Genomic DNA, 7696 nt, shown 5'->3' on the forward strand with positions numbered 1-7696 from the left:
TCGGAGAGTCGCCGTACCCCCTTACTCATCTTTGAGTGCACTGAGGACGGTGCAAACTTTTAAGTGTGGGGGGGTCGTCCGACCAATCGGCGATTTTGGGTGACAAATTTCTAATTCCAACACTTTTGCATTTCATTTTAGGTTTTTAGGATTTTTTGTTGCATTTTCTTAATTTTGCATATATATATATACATAATAAGCTTAGTCAAAATAATGAGGTTCTTCAAGATTTCTATCTATAGGGCACCAATTGATTTGAGTGAAAATTATTCATAGAACTTGCTTGAAATATATATATTGTGGAACGTGTTTTGAGCTAAGAACACAAGCAAGTGAGATTTGAGCCTAATGGTGTGGTTACATCTTATAACCACTAATTTTTCCTTCTTGTGTGCATTATTCTCTTTCTATGATTGTAATCTTTGATTTGTTTGATTCTTTATGTCCATTATTTTGTGTATTCATGCATTTATATGATTGAGGCCATCATTTCATTTAGCCCACTTACCCAAATAGCCTCACCTCTTATCATCCATTGTTAGCCAATTTGAGCCTACGATTAACCCACTTGTTCTTAATTTAGCACATTACAAGCCTTAAAGCGAAAAACAATAAAAGTCCTTATTTGGATCTTTGATTGGCTTAGGCTAGTGAGTGTATATCATTCAAGTGTGGGAAAATTTGGGACATTGGGTGAATAAAAGGGGAGTTTTGTATTTTTATTGTAAATATTGGGAATTGGGTACATGCTCATGTGTAATGAATGTATAGACCGTATGCATTGATGTTCTTGTATATAGTTTGAAAGAAAAGAAAAAAAATGAGAAAAATAAAAAAAAAAGGAAAAGAAACAAAAAGAAAGAAAAGAAAAAGAAGAAAAAAATAGAAAAAGAAAGAAATAAAAAGGGGACAAAAATGCCCCAAAGTAAAGTCAATAAGAATCAATGCATATGTGTAGTGATCAAGAAAAGGAAATGCATGAGTATGTTGAAAAAAAAAGTGAGAAAAATGGGTAGTTAGGTTAGTTTTGAAGCTGTATAGGATGTCACAGGTTAGGTGGAAAGTCTAAGCTTTTCAAAGATTCAAATTTCAAGCTCACTTGACCATATATGCATCCTACCTTGACCCTAGCCCCATTACAACCAATGAAAAGACCTCATAATACTTGTATGCATGCATGAAATAAATGTCGATTGTTAGAAGAAAAATAAATCTTGGAAAGCATGATTAGGAGAGAATTGAGAGAATCAACCCTAAACACTTGAGCGAATAGAGTGCAAACACATCTGATGAGGGTTCGATTGCTCAATTACATGTTTTCCACCTATGATCATCACTCCTCATGCAAGTTTGTAAAAATATTTAATAGCTCAATTCAATTGTGGTTTGGCATGGTTGTTAATACCCTTAGCATTTGTGCATATATGCATTCTTGGGAATTGATTTATTTTGACCAAGCAACTGCATTCATGTAGATAGTTGCATATAGGTAGTTTGCATTTAGATTAGTTCACATTGAATAAATGTTAATACCCTTTGCTTTCTCTTGGTTTAAGCACGAGGACATGCTTGGTTTAAGTGTGGGGAGGTTGATAAACCCCATATTTAGGGTTTATCTTGTATTGATTTTAGGGGGATTTTATCACCATTTACCCACATTTATTCAATGAAATAGCATAGTTTCATGATTGTCTCCTAATTTGTGCTTAAGTTTGAAAACATGCTTTTTAGGCTCTTAATTGGATAATTGTAATTCACCTTGATTCTATTAGATGCCTTGATAAGTTTGTTAAGTGATTTCAGATTTAGGAGGCAAAGATTAGATCAAGGGAATGAAGAAAAAGCATGTAGAAATGGAGAACTCATGAAGAAATGAAAGGATCACAAAAGCTGTCAAGCCGACCTCTTCGCACTCACTCAACCATAACATGAGCTACAGATGTCCAAATGATGTGGTTCCAGTTGCGTTGGAAAGCTAACATCTGGGGCTTCAAAATGATATAAGATTTGCCATAGTTGCATCACAGATAGGGGCGCGCACGCGCACGGTACACGTATGCACCGATGGGTGCACATGATTCACTTAATGCAACTCGTAGCCAGCAATTTTAGAAGCCTTGTGGGCCCGATCCAACTCATTTCTGATGCTATTTAAGCCAAGAATTAAAGGGAAATTAACATACTTGGATCATTAGTCATAGTTTAAGTTTTAGAAGTAGTTAGAGTTAGTTTCTAGAGAGAGAAGCTCTCACTTCACTCTAGAATTAGGATTAGGTTTTAGATCTAGATCTAGTTCTTCTCCTCTCTTCTAATTTTTCCTTTTTCTTTCGTTAATTGTTCTCTTGTAGTTGTAGAATTCTTCTCCTCTTGTAATTCCTTTGTATTGTTAGTTGTAGTTCATGAACTTTCTTTTGTAGATCTACATGTCTTCTACAATGCAATTGGTAAGTTCTTTGTTGTTTCATAATTGTTTTCCTTTTCTATTGTTGATCTCTTGCTATTCTAGTTAGATATCTCTTTAATTTTTGCAATTCATGTTGTTTACTTTTATTGCCTTCTATGTGTTTAATGAAATGCCTCTTCTAGTTATTAGTATAGATTTTGCTCATCTTGGCCTAGGTAGAGTAATTAGTGACACTTGAGTTATCTAATTCCTTTGTTGATTGATAATTAGAAGTTACTAATTGATGATACCACTAAAGCTGGTATTTCCCTTGGGAGTTGGCTAGGACTTGTGGAATCAAGTTAATTCATCCACTTGACTTTCCTCCATTGTAGATGTTAACTAAGTGGTAGCAATGAATAATTTGTGGTCACAATTGAGGAGGATAACTAGGATAGGACTTCTAGTTCTCATATCTTGCCAAGAGCTTTGTTAGTTGTTAGTTTATTTTCTTTGCCATTTATATTTCTTGTCTAAAATCTCAAAAACCCCAAACATACTTCATAGCCAATAACAAGAACACTTTATTTCAATTCCTAGGGAGAACGAACCGAGGTTTTAATACTTCAGTTTGTAAATTTAGGGGTTTGTACTAGTGACAACCAAATTTTTGTATGAAAGGACTATTGTAGGTTTAGAAACTATATTGCAACGAGCTTTCATTTGTGAATTCTAAACCATCAAAAGTCCTCTCATCAAAATAATCTAGGTTAATTTCATGCTTTGATTTACTTTTCCTTTGCAATTTCTTCTTCTTCTACCTTTCCTCTCTCTAGTTTAGCTTTTAATTCTTGTAATTCTTTACTTTTATGTTGATGCACTTTTGTTCTTTCCTTTTCCTTTTAATGCAATTTATGTTTTCATGTTCCTTTATTGTTCATTTGATTTGTTGCAATTTTACTATGTTTTCCTTTTATGCCTTCCAAGTGTTTGATAAAATGCTTGGTTGAATTTTAGAGTAGAATTTTATGCTCTTGGCTTGGGAAGGTAACTTAGGAACTCTTGAGTTGCTAATGTCCAAGTGATTGACGATTGGGAGCCATTAACGCTAGATCTCACTAATTGATTTGGTGTAGAACTAGGACTTATGGACTTGGATTGATATAGCTCACTTGACTTTCCTCTACTATTAGTTAGGGGTTAACTTAGTGGGATTGATCCTTGCCAATTCTCATGTTGTGGTTAGTGATAAGGACAGAGATCCTTGACCACCAACATTTGCTAAGACCTTTTTATTTGTTAGTTTATTTTCATTGCCATATACATTTCATGTTTCTCATTCAAATCCCCAAAAATACCTCATAACCAATAACAAGACACTTTGTTGCAATTCCTAGGGAGAACGACCCGAGGTTCTAATACTTCGGTTTATAAATTTAGGGGTTTGTTTCAGTGACAAACAAAATTTTTGTATGAAAGGATTAATGTTGGTTTAGGAACTATACTTGCAACGAGAAATTATTGTGAATTCTAAACCGTCAAGAAATCCAATCATCAGGCCTTGTATCTTTCCCATGTCTCATAGAGTGACTCTCCCTCCTTTTGTATGAAGGTTTGTACCTCTGTTTTCAGCTTGATGATTCTCTGAGGTGGGTAAAACTTTGCTAGAAATTTGCTCACCAAATCATCCCAATTGTTGATACTTTCCTTGGGAAAGGTTTCTAGAAATTGGGCAGCATTGTCCCTCAAAGAGAATGGGAATAAAAGTAATTTGTAGATGTCAGGATGTACCCCATTTGTCTTGACAGTTTCACAAATCTTCAAGAAAACAGACAACTGTTGGTTGGGGTCTTCAAGAGGGCCACCTCCATAAGCACAATTGTTCTGCACCAAAGTGATTAGTTGAGGCTTCAACTCAAAGTCATTTGCATGAACATTTGGGGTGAGGATGCTGCTCCCATAGTGTCTAGGGTTGGGGATAGTGTAAGAGGCCAACACCCTCCTTGCAGGTTGAGCATTGTTGGTCACTCCTTCCTCATGCACCTCATCCTCCATGACTTGCACAATCACAAACAAACCAAATGAAAACTGGACATTCTAATTCTAGAATGTGGTTAGAGGGTTAGGTGACACAATGTGTCAAACAGTTAATATGCTTAAAAGAAAAACAAAAGAAAATTGCTTAATCTAGATTATCACTATTTAATCATTGTTTATCTAAATCAATCCTTGGCAACGGCGCCAAAAACTTGATGAGAGAAAATCGATTTCACACAAACTAACCGGCAAGTGTACCGGGTCGCATCAAGTAGTAAAACTCACAAAAGTAAGGTCGATCCCACAGGGATTGATGGATCAAGCAACTTTAGTTGAGTGATAAACTTAGTTAAGCTAACAGTTGGAAATTTGAGTGGAAATTGATGAACAGAATATAAATTGCAAAAAAAAAAAGCTAGAGTACAGAATGTAAATTGACAGAAAAGTAAATGGTAGGAAGCATAAATGACTGAAACTTAAAGTGCAAGAAATTAGAAGAGCTAAAACTTAAATTGCAAGAAAGGTAAATAACTGAATCTTAAATTGCAGGAAGGTAGAAGTGCAGAAACTTAAATGACAAGGAAACTTAAATTTCTTGAATTATAAAGGGAATTGAGTGCAAGGAATCAAAACAACAATGAACAATTTAAATTGAAGTTAAATCAGAGAGATCTAAACTGTAGAAAATCAAAGAAAATGATTCATCAGGGATTGGAGATATCATAATCCATCGTGAACCAATTGAGTTTCAACTCCTTTCTCAATCATATGTGTAGATCTATGGCGGATTGAAATTGATTGGATCCCAATTCCTTGGCAATCCAATCTCTCTAATCACAATCAATCTTGTCAATTCCTTGATCTAATTGTCATGAGAAGAGTTAGAGCACATTCTCTTATCCATAAGCCACACAAACTCTCAAAACCTTAATTCCTCGCAAATGGTGTTGGTTAGGAGAATTGTGAAGGATAGAGCTCCAATTCTAATGTAGATGATTCCCCTTCCGAGGCTCACACCTACATTCAATTGAATTAAACCCCCTTTCGAAGTGAATAATTCACAATCAAAACAGAAGATATCCTATAGCTACCCAAGCGGATTGAGAAGAAGAAGAATTTCATTGATTCATAATGATTACAATAGAGCTCCTCCCCCTAATGAATTTGGGGTTTAGTTCATCATTGCTCAATAAAATAGAAAACAAAGAAAGTGCAGAAAACTGTAGAAAAGAAAATACAAAGAAAAGTTCTGCAGAATTTGCCAATTGGGGTCTCTGCCTCACTAGCCTTCCAAATCTGGCAGCCTGCCTCCTCTAAATCAAATTCCCTTCTATTTATATACTTTTCAATTCAGTCTTCAAGTACTTAGATTAGGCTTTTTGGCATCTGTTGAAGCAGGTCAGGATGGGTCCATGTTGGTACTTTAATTCTACTTCAGGAGAGCGTAGCACCTTCAGGAAAACGGAGCGCTCAGGCATCGACGCGTACGCATCTCCCACTCGTGCGTGTCATTCTTCATTTTTGCACCATCAACGCGTACACGTCCCCTACGCGTGCACGTCCTTGCTCGCTGAGTACTCATCATGTGTATGCGTGCTGCACGCCCACGCGTCCCTTACAACGCTCTCTAAATGAGCGTAACGTTCGCGCAAAGAGCGCTACCCACGCGTACGCATCATACACGCGTACGTATGGATTAAACTATGTTACTTTCCATGCTGCAGCTTTGTCTACGCATTTGCGCCATTCATCACCATTGTCGCACCCACGCGCACGAGTCACTGATGCGTACGCATCGATGGCCAAACTTGGATCTCAATTTTGAACGTTGTCGCAGGCGCTCGTTGTTAAAGAGCGTAGCGCTCTTGGCTTGAGAGCATAAATCACACCCACGCGTACGCGTCATGCCCACGTACGTGTGGATCTTCCAAAAAGCTTGTTCTACGCGTACGCGTCCTGTACGCGTACGCGTTGCTGAAGAGCATAGCATTCTCCAAACGAACGTAGCGTTCCTCTGCCCTGCTTCCTTTTCTTGCATCTTTTCATATGTCATCAATGAAACACATGCAATCAAATCCTTGCCAAAATCATAAGATTTGCATCATTTCATAATAATCACATAAATCTTGCATAAATCTCATGATAATGCACAAAATCAACAATGTTTGATTGAATCAAGACATACATGAAATTCCAATCCAATTACTTACTTATTGCCTAAAAAATGCTTGAAACCTAATGAAAACAAGTAAAAATTGCTAGTAAAACATGCACAAAATGACTTGTCATCAGACCACTGTCTCATCTCTCTTTAAAGGCTTCTTCTTTGACAACAACTCCTTCATGAATTTAACATAGAGAGGCATTTGCTCCAAAATCTCAGCAAAAAGAATATTGATTTGTAACTTTCTAAAAACTTCCAGGAACTTTGAAAATTGCTTGTCCTTGGTCTCCTTTTGAAGTCTCTGAGGGTATGGCATCTTAGGCTTGTACTCAGGAGCCTTAGGCAATGTCGGATGTGTGTCTAGAGTAACTGGAAAAGGGTTGTCTGCATGCCTGGGAGGGGGCGTGCACTACTGTGTCTTCAGCTTGCTCTGGAGCTTCTTTTTTCCTCAATAACTTATGCTTTCATACTTGCCACTTGTCCACTTATTAAGGTGATAGCCTTGCACTGGAGAGACTGGGTACTTTCTTCTTTTTGAGAACCTCCTCTTTGGTGGATGATGCATTCCCGACACCAAACTTAGGTTTGATGTCAGGGAGAATTTTTTTTATTGTCACCAAAAAAGTTTGAGCTACAAATTCTGTTGTGCATCATTAGGGGGTTCTTGAAGGTTTGGATCAATAAGCTCAGTCTGCATGTCTCTTTCTTCTTCACCTGCTAAATGTATATCCTTGAAAACATGACAGACCAGTTGCTCATTATGCACTCTAAGCACTAATTCACCTTCTTCCATATCAATTAGAGCTCTCACAGTGGCTAGGAATGGTCTTCCTAGGATTATAGAGGCATTCTCATCCTCCCCCATGTCAAGAATCACAAAATCTGCTGGGAGGAAGAACTTACCCACTTTGACCAAGACATTCTCCACTAATCCATATACATGCTTTAGGGATTTGTCTGCCATCTGTACTGCTATTCTTGTGGGTTGTGCCTCTTGAATTTTCAATTTTTTCATCATAGACAAGGGCGTTAGAATTATGCTTGCACCCAGATCACATAGGGCTTTCTCAAAGGTGGTGCTCCCAATGGTATATGGAATTTGAAAGCTCCCT

The sequence above is a fragment of the Arachis hypogaea genome, chromosome 15 (assembly GCF_003086295.3).
Source record: "Arachis hypogaea cultivar Tifrunner chromosome 15, arahy.Tifrunner.gnm2.J5K5, whole genome shotgun sequence".
NCBI lineage: Eukaryota > Viridiplantae > Streptophyta > Magnoliopsida > Fabales > Fabaceae > Arachis > Arachis hypogaea.